The sequence below is a fragment of the Epinephelus moara genome, chromosome 21 (genome assembly GCF_006386435.1).
Source record: "Epinephelus moara isolate mb chromosome 21, YSFRI_EMoa_1.0, whole genome shotgun sequence".
Classification (NCBI taxonomy): Eukaryota; Metazoa; Chordata; class Actinopteri; order Perciformes; family Serranidae; genus Epinephelus; species Epinephelus moara.
The window spans coordinates 24,249,477-24,264,662 of NC_065526.1; the positions used below are offsets into that span (position 1 = coordinate 24,249,477).

A 15,186-nucleotide genomic window follows, 5' to 3' on the forward strand; every position below is an offset into this window, starting at 1 on the left:
TTAAGAAGTCTGTATTTACTCCGTCTCTCCAACCTCCTGTCATATCTCCTAAATCAGACTTGCAAAATCACCTCAGGCAGAGTTTCCTGGTTGCTTCATTGTCTCTTTTTAGTAGGTGCTCAGTGTAAACAGAGAAATAAAAATGACAGGCTGGAGATCCCCTCGTGTCTGGTGCATGTTCTCAGAGGCTGCAGGACTTGAGGGGCAGGAATGAATGGACACAGCAGCGAGTGTAGCCGAGTGAATCCGAAAATCCTGCTGACCGACCTGTATGTGTTTTCACCACAGAGGCAGAAAGAAGCGTGACTGTGAAGGGAGAGACGTAACAACTCCCTACCTTCCACAGCTCCTTCTGTGGTGGGGGGAACTGTGTCCAGACTTGTGCTTTGCGAATTAACTTGCAGAAAGAAGACATTTTAGTCGCAGGAGAAGAAATAACATTTGTCCTCGGCTTCACGCGCGCGAGGCAGCGACACTCAACACTTGAGCGGAGCTGACGTTAACCCGTTAGCAGCGAGACACGGGAGCTGCCACGAATAGATCCAGTATCCACGACCCCGGTCGGCCGACCGGGATAGGACCTCGTGTTCCTCTGGCAGTGGACTCGTATCTTTCCCCCCCTCTTCTTCTACTCTCCGGGTTGGCTCTAACTCTTGTGTTTTGTGGCTGTTAATTACATGAAGTGGATTTTTGTGCTTGCTGCGAAGTGAAGACGGGACTAAACGTAGTGGTTCAGAGAAGGAGAGAAATGCCAACGGCGGTGACAAAGAGGAGATTCAGTAAGTGCACCGTTATCTTTTTTTTCTCAATGTCCCCCATTGAACTTGAGACGCAGCTTTAAGCTTCACCGTCAGCGAACTTGGTGACATTACGGTAACTGAATTCATTTGTCTGTTTGTTTGGCGTCTTTTATAAACTGGAATTACTTTGGAAATGCTTTTTTAAAGGTGTACCGGCCACGGTGAAATATTGTAAGTCGGCTCCGTCTGGCAAAAGCAGGTCTCCGGCTAATGCCAGACAGCCACGCACACAGTTTGTTGCTGTTTTTATTTATGCTAACCCTCAATGTATCAACAACTTTTATTTCAACACCTATTGAAAGCGAATAATTACTGGTCTGCTCACAGAAATACTCGGTCTTCACATGATACCCACAGACATGGAGGTGCATGGGGGAAGAAGAGGCACACTTTTCGTCTTAATTACTTATTTCTCAAGTGATTTTCGACACACAGCCCCGCGAGGAGTTGGCCATAAACTGAGCGCGAGCACTTTTCAGTGAGCAAATTGACGTAGCTGTGGTCTTTGAAGGGATGAAAGCTCCAATCAAGCAGAAAATCTGTCGAGAATCACTAATGAAATAATAAATAGGGAGCTGTGGTGGTCTGTGGGGCGCGAGCCTGTCGTCACCCTGTTTTTGTGTAATTGCACTGTGCGGATTTGCACCCATTTTTTTTTTTACCTTATATTAAAAAATGCTTTGCCATAAGGTGCCATCTCTCCAAACCTGCCTGCTCCCTTCATGTGTGCGCGTGCACGAGTGCGTGATCATGTCAGCGAGCGCCTCGGGCAGATGCAATCTTTTGCTCTTCCTTTATTTAATGTTACCAGAGACAGGTATTTGAGTTCTTGTGTGCCAATCAGTGTCAGAAGCTCCTGTGATGTGTGTGTCATTCATCTGCCCTTAGAAATCAGTGCTGCTGCAGCACTGGTTGTGGAGACAGGTTTGATGTCATGGATTTTCTCCCCTCAGCTGAGGCATGAGCATACATTTCAGCAATCATCCGTTAGGTAATTTAATTGTAAAACCATTTCTTGTGACAGCTTTTGCAGGTGCGCCACTTCATCCGATAGCCCAAAGCCCTCCTCAGGTCTTGAACAGATCTGAAGTGGGGGGGTGTTTTTCACTGGGTGGATATACGGAGAGATTCTCAGCATTGCATCAAGCCCGCAGCCCTTTTTGGTTTATTTAAAGAAAGGATTGGAAGCAAGAGTGACATGCTGAAGTAGCCTCATGGCCATCCTTTATCAATACATGAATCCGATTATGGCTGTCACAGACACAATGAAGAGACCTAACCATGAGCCAAACTGTAACAGGATGATACAGGGTGGGTTAGTTTCTTGGAATTGCATCAGAGGCTTTCTGCAACTGAATCCTAGGCCCCGCTGCATGTTTGGGTTTCTAACCTTCAGCTCATGCCCACTGAAAAGAAACTGACATGGTGTATTTCTACTCTATTCAAGGTAATTTAATAGTAAACTGTCCTGTAGGCTAGCCTACACAGCAGGGTCCTCAGTGGGACAGCCTACTGTAAAATATTATGGCTTCTGCATGTGGGCTGCTCCATCAGCACTGGAGGATACATGCCGATTTGGCAGTCGAGTCTCACTGTAATTTCTTTCATAATGCAAGTGACTCTTTCTGGTACTGTTTGGCTCAAGGATTCACAGTTACCTGTTGTTATCTGGATAGATATTTCATCATTTAAGCTATGTTGACAGTGTTGTTAGGTGCCATGCTGCTGAAGCATTAGGGTTTTCTTCAATCATGTTGTAGGGAAGCTGCAGGGTTTCTTTACTGTGTTTTTCCAGATTTATTTTCCTGTGTATTTTCTCACTTTGTGGGCCGTGAAAGCTGTTACACAGCCAGTGAACATTTTGGCATTTTCTGTAAAATACGTTAATATGTTTTACCATGATTCGAGCACTGGTGTTTATTTGCCGAATACTGACACATTCCCACAAGCTATTAGGTCTACTTTATACTCCAGCCACTTCAAACCAAAAATTATTCAAGAGAAGACATGACTTATTTGACCTAATCCTCATGACTCCGGAGGGATTACAGGGTGGCCCACAATGGATCACCACATTGCTTTCTTCTTTTGTTTCTTGCCAGAAGAGTCAACAGTTCATTTGGTGTCTGTTTGGGGTTTTTGGAAGAGTGCCTCTGAAAGGAAATAGTCTTGGCCTTAAGTCGATGACGTCATCTGCTAGGCATAAAGCTAGGCTTCTTAGAAACAATTAGCAAACATCAGCTAGCTGGCATTACAGCCACTTCAGCTGTAATGTTTGTATTGCAGTTTGACTCATTTCAGTGACATTTCAGACCTTTACTCTTCCTTATTTATTCGCCATGTAAATTATAGCAAAAAACCTTAACATCTTTGTTTCAGTTGTTAGGAATTATTCCCGATCTGTCAGTAACCAGCATTTTCAACATGGGTGGCAGGGCTACCCTCTTTTTAATCTTTCCAATGACAAATTCTGCTTTCACATGGATTTACTTGCATTTACAGTGTAGTATCGGTTGTGTTTGTTGTCCTGGGTGAATCCCTGGCCTGTGTGAGCATTTGTATGTAGCTGTGTCGGGTATTTTCTAGCAGGCCTGGTCTGGGGCTAGCAGCCAGAGCATCTGCCTCAGCTTCCTTGTATGCTGGTGCTCCCTGGCAGAGGCTGGGCTGAATGGCACTGTTAAAGAAAATCCAGCTCCTCTGTGGCCACACACTGAAAAACCACTCGGCACAACCCTCTCCCTACTGACGCTTTCTCATGCTTTCCATATGGGCAAAATCTTGGTAATTTCAGGGCCCTGGAGTTATAATGAGAGGTTTTGCCCTCAGTGTGTTGGTCTGTGGTGGGCGGGATCAGCGTTTCAGCGGGTTTATGGGGGATTATAACTGCTCTGAGATGCCTCACTGGCCCACTGTCAGGGCGTTGGCACAGAAAAACCAAGAACTTTTTTTAACTAGGCAAACTGGTTCAAACTGGTTGTGATAGGGCTCTTTGGCATGGGGGGGGGGGGGGGGGGTTACAGGAGCCAGACTATAACCTGCAGTTTAAGGCTGCAAATTAAGCTAGTTACTGCAGAGATTTAACTACAGATATGAGTGTGCTGATTTTCTGCTTAGACATCAAGATGTTTTACTCCTGCCTCTATAGGCACACCGCAGGCAACCACCATTGTCCAGTTTAGCATCCCATCCCCACATAAAGACCGGCTGCTCTTAGTAGTACGCATGGTGGATTTTTAACAATGCTTGTTCTTTAACGTCAGCCGCATAAAGGCAAAGAGTGATTTACTACTCTGTCTGCAAGGGTAATGTAGGAGCAATTTGACTGCTGATTGAAACCAGGTCTCCCATTTCAGAGTCCACTGGTGGCATTATAAACCATTTACACCGATGTTTTACAGGGCACCCCTGCAATGGGGAAAGTGGAAACAGACGCACGGCCTAAAAATGGCCTGCACTACCACGAGAGGCCTATTTTTATCCATTCCTTGTGTGATTTGTTGTCTTTACTTCAAAGTATGTTAGCGCAGCGGAGTGAAGTAGTGAATATGGATGACATTGAAAGGTCAAATGTTAATCAGTGCTGTTTTTCATTTAAGCGGAGGGACCTCCGATATATAGGGGGTCCGCCTGCTTTGGATTATGCAGCATGTTCTGTAAGCGGTAGAGCTTTTTCCTCCAGCCATTATGTGTGAATCAGAACAGCAGTCCAAATTCTGTGAAGACTGGCTCAGGCAATTTGCTGTGTCAAGACCTTATGACTTCTTTGCACTTGTTCTGTATCAACATATGTTAGAAGGTAGCCATTACTTAAATGGACCAAGCAGACTTAATTACATTTTTACCACCTAAGCCTTAAAAAACACACAACTCATTACAGAGTCAAAGTGCTGCTGAGGAGCAAGAGGAGAGAAAGTGCAAAGACTAACGAGTGAAGGACGTTGAAACTTGATTGCTGAACCTTTAGGATGCTGGTATTCTGTTAATGCCACTGTTAATGACTAAAGCTCAACATTAGCTGCAGCCCATTCACAGTAAAAGCTTTCCAGCTAAGATAATTGACTATGGCTTTATTGTGAGGCAACTACAGTGTGTGTTCAGTTACAGTCATTAATGGTGCAACACTTGAATTTTATTAGTTTTCGCACAAAGGTCAAAAGTGGTCCAAAGCTGCATTTGGATGTTTTAACTTTTTGTTTTTGTTAACTGATTACTATGATACAAGTGATTAAGTTAAGATACCACAATCAGCATTAGAGCTGCATGATCATTTCGTATTTGCTTAATTAACTTTAATTTTTCATGCAAATTCACAGTTTAGAAATTGAAGATAAAAAGTAGGTCAAGGTTTGAAGTCCTCAGTTTACTACTTGCTGACAGCTCAAAAATATCACTGCTCTTTTTTTTTTGCCATTGAGAGATTTTCTGATGTGAGAAATGGAACTTTTAACTGTGAAGTATCATAATCACAATGTGCAGTTAGCCACCCATTGGTATGCATAACAAAGTCTGTAGTGAGATGTAGAAACTGTTGCTATTCATCTGCTGTCCCTGTGATCTCAGATGGTCCCAGATGGCTTTGCATTCTCACCACACAGGTCATCTAATTAAAACTTTTAACCACCAAACACATAAAAGTGGATTGTGTACAGGTGTTGTAATTGTTTTAGTATTTATCCTTGCTTCCCGTAGAAGGAGACGTGTGTATCTAGATGCTTGTTTTACCTCTCTCCGCTGACATTTAAGAGTAATTATGTGAAGCATTTCTTTTTGTGTAGACTGCTCACTGCAGCTGTAAATGGTTGAGATGTTGATAAGATACTGAACGTGTGTTTACGAAACTTGTCTGAACGTCAATGGCATTACTACTAGTCCAACCACGTGAGATAAATTACTGTTTTTGTCTAAGCATAGTATTTACAGGTTTGTGTGTGCTTAATGACTTTAGTGCTTACCCATGACATATTTGCTGGTAGTGTGGGAAAAACGTTTTTCATCAATGCAACACAGTGCAGCGTGTGTATCTGCAGTGCAAGGCCTTGCTGTTTTTATGATTAAAAGAAACCTGAAATAATTAGCCTTTTCATAAATTGATTAATCATTAAACAGAAATAACAATATTTGCTGGTTCTAGCATCTTAGATGTGAGGATTTGCAGCTTTGTGAGTTATTTTTCATGTTGAATATTTCTGTGTTTTGGACTGTTCAGACAAAACAAGCAATTTGAAGATTTTACCTTGGGTTCTCAGAGCTTGTTAAACAAAGGGCAATATCAGCCTGATATGCATGACAGCCGGATTCTCACGACATCATGAGATTACACGAGAATCATGGGATAGTACGGACCAATCAGCATCATGTACACCTGAAGGGTTTGTGTGGTGACACGGAGAGGCGACTGTTAATCAAGGCTATTAAATAAAGACTGGGACATGGTTTTTGACCTCATGGGAATTATTGGGTAGACACATAGGCAGTGTAACTAGAGCTGTGATGTTGGAGGGTTACAGCAGACGCCGCTAGAAAATAAGGGCATGGTGTCCACTCAGGTGCTTTTTGGAAGCGCTCTTTTTTGCCTCCTTGGATGTTCTCGGCCTGACAGAACTTTTCAGTTATACTCAAATGGATGGTGGCTGATAAACAACTGACTATTTTCATATAGAAAGCATTTGTTTATTAGAGATCTTTCAGTAACTGCAATTTTTCGTGTAAAATATATTCTGACTCAAGGCTGACTGCGGACGTTTCAATGAAACAAATCCATCATCCCCATGTTCTATGATAGCGCACCAGCTATTGAGCCTTTCGGCAAGTGCAGACCAGGTTTCACTGTGCATGTGTTGTACCCCAATTATATGACGTGATATGACGCCACAACTTCTCTTTTCAACAGTGGCAGCTCCTACGGAGGTTAGCGTAGATGCTGCAATAGCATCAGTTACATCAGAACTTAAGAGTATTTCCTCACTGGAAAAAGAGCAAAGAACAGCGCTGAAGGCTTTTCTCCGTGGAAAAATGTTTTTGCTCTGCTCCCGACGAGTCCGTGATAGACTGTGATAGACAGATGGTTCATCCAATTACCTGCCAAGTATTTTTTTTAAAAGTGCCTGCCCTTTTCCAAACAGTTTCCAATTACATCTTCTCAGATGGTTCTGTCTAACAAACCATCTGGCACGTCAGGTTAAGTGTTGGCCTCATACATTAATAAATTGGTGTGGTCCTACAGTAATTTACATGGGGACATTAATAAATGGTACTGATGCTCTGTGTAGACTGATAATAACATGCGTCCCTGGGGGATAACAGCACATTGCACCATTTAGTATCACTCAATGCACTGAGCTTGATCTGATACAGGGGATGAATCAAACAATTGACTCAATTTACTCAATATCTGTCAAACAATGCAGTGGTGTGGTTGTTCAGCTGAAGTGATCCTGTTTTGACACCACATGTGGTTGTTTTTGTTGCATTGTAAAGCGCTGCTTTTGTTTTGTGTCATCCTGCTGAGAAACCACTCGAAAAGGGACAAAACTCTGTTGTTTCATTTTGCGCTCTCGAATATTATACTTTCATAAAGTTGAGTGTCATCGTAAATTGAAAATTGAAATATGAGACTCATTCTCAGGCAGTCCTTATTGTTGCAGTGTTGAAAACATATAAAATGGTGATGCCATTGTAATGCATAAAATCCAACTGCGAATTTTATGAATCATTAGAGCCCAAATAGCTTCATGTCCTACGGTTGCCACTTGTGGCTTATTACAGCTTTCATTTGAGATCCTAATATAGATTATGTATGGATGCTCATCCTGGCTTACGGCGCAGTAGACAGTTTTATCACTATGTATTGGTTAAAGTACCAGGGAGTTGACAGGAACATGTGGCACGCATGTAAGACCTCAGTGCCTTGGCTTTGCCCAGTCAGCAGAAGTGCACAGATGACGCACTCTTTCATTTCAGACAAATGCTCGATGTGGACAAATGGAGCAACGGCTCACCGGCTGGTGTCATTCATTTTGCTTGTCATTGTCAACCTATTCTTTTCAGGTTCTCATCTAATTAAAAGACACACACACACACACACACACACACACACACACACACACACACACACACAGGCTGTAGCAGAATTGATGCGAACATTACATGAAGGTCAAATTGTCAGCCGTCTTATCAGGCTGGACTTAAATGGCAAATAATTCCATCCTTCAAAAATGGAACAAATGTGACAAATTCACGTAGTTTATTTAGATTAAATGTTGAATGAAATGAACAATGAGCCAGTTTTCACGCTGAGCTTGGCTTGGATTCTCAGTGTTCATCAGCAGTACTTAATATTAGCAGTGCAGTCAAGCAGACCTTTCCTTTGAGAGATGGAAAACACGTCCTTCTGCTCTTGCTATTACTGTATTATTCACCATTGACACTTAACATACCGTAGCACTGTTGATATGGCATAAGTGATGATTGGATAGAAATATTTGACATTTGACAGTCGTGAAGCTATTCTTTCTAGAGGACCAGTTGTGACTTGCCGTGTTTAGCTTGCACTCTTTCTTTCACTGGGAGGATGTCAGCACATCATAGCTTTTCCCTGTGTTTTTCTTTAAAAGCTTCTTCCCTCAAGGGAGTCTCTGTCCAAGTCATTGCCAGTTTTGGCGTGAATACGGTTATACAAGCATATGGACAGTCAGAGATTTAGTGTGCACTTTCAGGTGCAAAAATCATGCTGACTGACTCAGCATCAAGACACTTTGTCAGGCCACTCCACCAGGTTGCTTTTAGCTCATGGAAGGGGCAAAGATAGTAGTTTGTGACTGACAGTTGGAACCGTAACACTTTTAGAAAGCTAACTTTATGGCAATTGTAGCAAGACAAGCCAGGAGGATTTTTTTGCTTACATAAGCAAAAATTCAGTAGCTGACCATATGTTGATTGTAGCATTAAAGACTCTGACACAGGAACCCTCATTGCCAGTAGCTGGGCGTGCTAAAGCACAACAGTGAATGGCGGAAAAGTGCATGCCTTGCACTCCGTCTGCCCCGCTGATATGGCAGATGGATAGGATTTTAGGGAGTGGGGGCGGGGCACTTTGGCAGTGAGGGACAGAGATGACAGCTCTTCGTCCATGGAGAGCTACCAAGGGCCTTGGCTCTGAGCACCTAGTGTGTCCTCCTGACAGAGCCTTGATGCCATCATAGACCATTAGCGTTGACAGCATGTCATCATGTCACACTGAAGCTCATGGTCGAGCAATGAATAAGTAAGAGCAGGAAATAAAGATGGCACACTTAAATAAACATGGCTTTGCTAATGCCACTCTGAAGCTTTCTTCCCTCTTCTCTACATTGCTTTAACATGAAGTCTCTCCTGAGTTCATATATATAAGCTGCACAGATTATTCTTCATTTGCAATATTTCCCCCGCTGTCCAAACATTGTCTTAGCCTGTGGCTTCTGCTTTGAGCGTCGACTGTCTAGAGAGCCTTCACAGCTAGTGTTGGAGTTGTTTTTCCAGATGACGTGATTTGATTTAATTTGAATGTATGACACAAGTGAAGAGTGGTGACTCTAATAAAGCCATGTAATGCAATAATTCAGTGACTGAATTAAAGGCGGAGCAAGGCTTAAAAAGAGCGCTGTTCCCACAACTAGAAAAAAAAAGTAAAGTCTTGCTGCTTACTGTAAATAATATACTCTCTGGGCTCTAGCTTGTGCTTGTCAATGGAGAAATATGGGAGTAACTTTTCATATGGTCACACTGTAAGTAGCCATCATATATCTTTAAGGTCTGAGCTGCTAACAAGTGATACAGTTTCAAATTTGCTATGCATGTGAGTGTTTATTCTCTTCTTCTTGATAGAATAGTATATGAATAAATTCATAAACTTAAGCCCCATTTGCAAGGGACTAGTAATACCTGGGGACCTCAGGTGATTTTAAATCACCACCCGTTTTCGTGCGAGCATTTGCGCAGGAGAGAACTCTGTATTTTACTCCAATTTACTAACATTATCCCCCGGATATGATGCACACAGTCATTTGTAACTCCACTGCACTGGTGGTGATGTACACTGTTAGACTCCTTTTTTACTTTTGAATGTAGGTTAAACAAAAAGAACTGACTGCCACACATTGTCACACTATCCATCTCATCTTTAGAGACTTCGTTCCTTTTATTGATTTGAGCTCGCTTTTTCTGTGAATGGGTATCCATGCTGTGTTGTGAAATGAGCCTCCTGCACCCAAAATGCTGTCAAAACTTTCATTAATAATTGCGAAGGCTGCCTCTGTAATACTTTACCAGGAAAGAGGCAGAAAAGAGACACAGAGCAAAGAAAACCTAAATACGACCCAAAATTACCATAATGCCAATTTGCACGGGATTAATATTATCACACAACCTGTGATTGGTGAAATATTGTAGGTAATTTGCAGTGGAATTTTTACTTGACAAATTACAGACATGGCAAAATCACATAGACGAACTTCGCAACTAGGCAAGGTCCCCAGGTAATACTAGTCCCGTGCAAATAGGGCTAGGGTTGGGTATTATTATGATTGTTACGCATTACACCCAGAGGAATGCACACGTAAACATTTTGTCATTTTGAGATTTTAAACACTTTACAGTAAATACTGATACTGAAATAATGTTGCGATCAGTAAACACTTGCATACTTGATTTTTTTTCCCAATATAAGACACATTTCTGTACTCCAGTACTTGTTATGTAAGTGATAGTACTTAAATGGATCACATGCTATTTGAAGTTGAGAAAATTGCCCAGAGATAAGGCTGAAACTCATAATACTTTACATCACAGACATGGTTTTACTGTTCCACTCTCATATCTCTGCACAACTAAATGAAGCAACATGGAATAAAGAATCACTGCTGGGACTTTTGAACTTGCTTTTAATGGAATGTCCGCGAAGTGACCGAAATGATAAGTTGTTTCCTGTGTCCTGTTTATATATAAATATGGGCTATGATAATATAAATGACCCAATACGTAGTTGCACATTACCAACATTCATCAGACTCACATAAGTACGTTTCAAGGTTACACACTGTAGTGCAGAGCTGTCAGATTTTCCCTAACTGTAGTCAGAAAGTAATGGAATATCACAGCATGAGGTTACAGAATGGTTTAGGTGGTGGGTGGGGGGGGGGGGATCTCNGGGGGGGGGGGGGGGGGGGGATCTCATTTGGCTCTATCGGTAATAAATTGAATTTATTGTATATTTAATGTTTATGAACACTAGATAAAAGGCTGCTTTTCATTTCAACAAGGTCTACGGGTTATTTTCCACTGCAGCACATCCATGGGCGTGGCAGATCCTTTATATATAAATACATATATTTATAGGGACAGATATACAAGCAAAGACCATTCACTAAAACCTCAAATACTACATATCATAGCATTTACAGCTTGAGCTAATTTGCAGTGTTTATTGCTAGATGGAGTTTTATTAAAGAAAAACAGTGCCATACAAAATACATATGCCATTACACAGACACAAACATAAATATTAAATACACATTAAAATAAAAGTGCCATAAAAAGAATATAAAATCCTGAGGGATGACACCTGATCATTCATAACTACAGGCCTGATCAGATTCAGAAACTTGGATTTAAAGTTTATCCTAGTTCGGATCCTTTGCAGGTTATATTTACGGATAAGGAGAAAGTAGAAAGCGGTCCGTCCAGGAGGTTTTATGAAAGAAAATCTTACAATTCCCCGTAGATCAACCCAGAATATGTGAGTCAGAAATGTATAACCGTGTGGCTGAATACCTTAGGAAACCCTGGTCATGTAAGTTTGCATTTAAACATTTCATGATGTTACTGAAACCTAACTTGAATAGTTTCTTTAGACCATTGCAATAGTGCGATATTACCAACTCCCAACCCAAAATACGATGGTACATACGTATATAGCTTTTTTGTGGATAAAACAGCTCTATAGCCTAAACAGAACTTGAATTTTAAGCCATACTAGGGATGCAGTGATTCGTCTTCCTCAGTCCTGATAGCCTTTGATTATTGGCCAATACCGAGTACCTATCTGGTACCAGTGTTTAATTAATGAGCTGTTTACCTTAGTGTGTGAAAGTAATTGGGATGATTCTTTTATGTGTAAGGCAACATTTGGCTTGACTTAAAGATTGCTTTCCTAACTAAATACGTAGATGTAAGTTTGAAATACCTCCAAACAGTATTTCAAGCAGTGTTTGTTGTTAGCTCCTTCAGCTATGTGGTCACACTGCTGGAGCATGATAATGTAGTACGCGCACGTGTAATCAGCCATAAGCTTAGAATTCTGCTTATTATTATATGTTTGTTTATGATTCTATGTTTGCTCGTTTGTTTACTTTTGTTGATTACGTAACTTTTGTATTTGCTCATAATGCATATTGAGATGAGATTCCTTCTGTAAGCCTCGAGGGTTTTTTTCTTATCTCATCTGCATACCTTGCTTCTTTTGTTGTTGTATTTCTGGTGTTCCATTTTACTGCGCTAACAAATACAACAGTTAATAGTGAATAGATTGGCCCTATTGTCACGACACCTGGTCCAGCTGTCTGGGTTTGTATCGGCCCAAAAACGTATATTAGATGACTGCATCCCTACCCAAAACCAACATTTGAGAGTTCAAAAAATCTAATAAAGATGTACCATCTTATTGTATTATCACTATTATTTATATAAAACACTAAATAAACTATTTTTATGTGGATCTTTTACATTTGTAAATTATGACAAGAATATATAGAAAGCACTATATTTTTTTCTCTTGGAAACAAAATACAAAACTTTGGCATTGCTGCTCTGTAATTACTTAGTTACTGATCAAAACATACAACAAAACCCATATATCTTCATTAAGCTAAGTTTGGCTGATATATACAGCAAAATTGTATTCTTCTTTTAGTTTTATAACTTCCAATTTTTGTCCTGTCTGTGTGAGTCGATTCATCAACGAGCCATTTTTTCTGTCTGCAAAAACAGTGTTTGATTTGGTAGTGTCATTCATTCATCAATTCAACTCTCATTGTACTCACTCAGTTAAACTGCTTGATTTCCAGGCACTACTACACAGACATAAGTAACTACATTTGTTATTTAGTGAACGAATTTAAAATCCCTATTTAATATGGAGCTTGCTGCTTTGAGCTTTGAAATGAAGTACTTATCTTTTAGGTTTTTGGCAATGTTGTATTCCTACCTAGCAGACTAACAGTAGACTACACAGTAGACTTAACCCAGTTATTGTCAGCACTGAGTCATTATGCCTCATAACGTGGTTTTTGGAACTCCTTGGTCACAGTTCAAACATTTTCCTTCACTGCCACCCTTTGTTTCTGCCTACCAGGAAGAGTCAAGAGAACCCTATGGACATAGCAAGGTGAGATCCACGCTGCAGCTCCTCTAAAAGGGCAATGATTCATGAGGCTGGCTCTCCTGTCCCTGGGGCTGGGAGGAATAGCTGGCATTATCTTCTGCAAATGGGTTTGAAAATGCTCTTGGCCAGGTTGACCAGGGCACTGATTTATAGCTCAAGATGCGCTGAGCGGTTAGGCTCTCTTTTCCAGCATAGGTATGAGCACTCACCACCACTGCATGCATGGACACGCACATAAACTCACATGTATGCTCACACCCCCTCCCTTCAGTGTTCACAATCTGCACATCTTCACTTCCAGTTTTCTCTGGTCATGTATTTATAAGAGAAAAAGAAAGAGGGAACTAAATTTATGACGCCAAAGTTGTGGAGTGAAAGAAGTAGCCTATTGTTCTTAATACGTCAAGCACAAGGATAAGCAGTTTTTCCACCTATATCTTTCTTTGTCAGGGCCTATATATAGATATGAACCTTATCCCTGACATGAAGTAGGAACCACTGTCAAAGAAATAGAAATTGCCTCCTGAAAATTGTTGCTTTTAATCTTGAATCTGAAGATAAAACTCTTCTCTCTGAAATAGTGTGAAATAGTGTGGTTAAGCCCTTCTGGATAGTTGAGTCTTAAGAAAGGCTGCTGATTGCTTTGTGTGTCTTCCACCCTAATAAGCTTTATATCCATGTCTAAGCTTTGGAGCCTCCCAGCAGTTCGGAATTTCTACTTTCAGCCAGGTAATGTTGCCTACAATGTTGGAGATAATTAATTGACAGAGTAAACCGAAAATGTTTGAAAAAGCTCGAGTCGCTTGAAATGCTGCAGATTTATTAAAGCCTTCAATTGTCACAAAGCAATTAGCGTGGCAAACAACTTCACTGAGCCCCTCAGAAGGGCTATGAATTTTCTAGTCCTTTTATAAGTCAGACAAACTCCTGTCTGATTCCCACGCCAGTTCCTTGGCATTACACAGAGATGGCTTCACACGCAAGCAGGCATCAGTCTCATTATTAAGTCAACAAGGATTACGATCTGACTGAGTGCAAGTGATAGTCATGACGGAACAACCAGTATGTTTTCACATTAAGCATGTTCTTTCCTGTGATTGTGTTTAGCCTTTTCTCATCAGAATGGCAGGGCCTCGCAGGACCAGGGGGCGGGAAAGTCAGACCGCAAACAAGGGTTGCACAAACCGGATTTGACTGACTTTGTGAAGCGTTTAAAATGCAAACTGACAGGGAATGTTTTAGCCAACATCACCTGCTTCTAGTGTTGCAGTCCGCCCCATTAGAAAATTCCCAGTCCTGTCTCACCATTGTTACGTAAGATCTACATAGAGGCAGAAAGGGAGCTCACGTCTCATCTCACCAAGGAGTCACTGAAACTCTCTAGAGGATCAGCAGCAGTTGCTTTGGGTTTTAATGAGTGGCAGCTAAACTCTGTATGTCTCAGAAGTCTCCACATGGTGTCTGTCCATGCTATCATCCATCTTCTAAACCTCCTGCGCCCCAACCCCCCCGTCAGGAAATCACCTTTTCCAAGCTAGATGCTAATGTTTCTAAATGGTGTACTTACAAGTGGATTATTTAAAAGGCTATGTGTCAGACAGATCTTTATCTGGCGGCCTGGCAGCTTGACTCGGACTCACTCAGCTTCCTGTCTCTGCATGTTGATTAGCTTGTTTTGCTCCCCTTTCCTTGCTTTGCTGTGTAGTCTTCTGTGCAAACCCACCTCATGTGATGTGGTCCAATTTAGAGAACTCCAAGAGCACAGTTAATCCTTTTCTTGCCCTCTTCTTGTCTTTTATGGAAGTGACTGGAAAGTAGTAAAGACTAGCCGTGTTTTGCACACATAATAGAGGTTGTGATGATCATTTTCATTTCAGATACTGCTGCGTTTTCTCAGGTGCTCATCTTCTATTTCAGTCAAGGATTTTGATCACCATTAACCTTTTGATCAGCTTACTGTTGCTTGGCAAA

At 41.3% G+C, this 15,186-nt stretch overlaps 1 protein-coding gene across 1 annotated transcript in view; it reads left to right on the top strand.

Moving 5' to 3' along the window:
- The first annotated feature begins 275 nt into the window (after window positions 1–275).
- LOC126408757 (receptor-type tyrosine-protein phosphatase F) overlaps window positions 276–15,186 on the top strand; it is a 188,402-nt gene continuing 173,491 nt past the window's right edge. The window contains exon 1 of the mRNA XM_050074419.1: window positions 276–779. The gene's annotated coding sequence lies outside the window, so the exon portion shown is untranslated. The remainder of the gene's footprint in view (window positions 780–15,186) is intronic.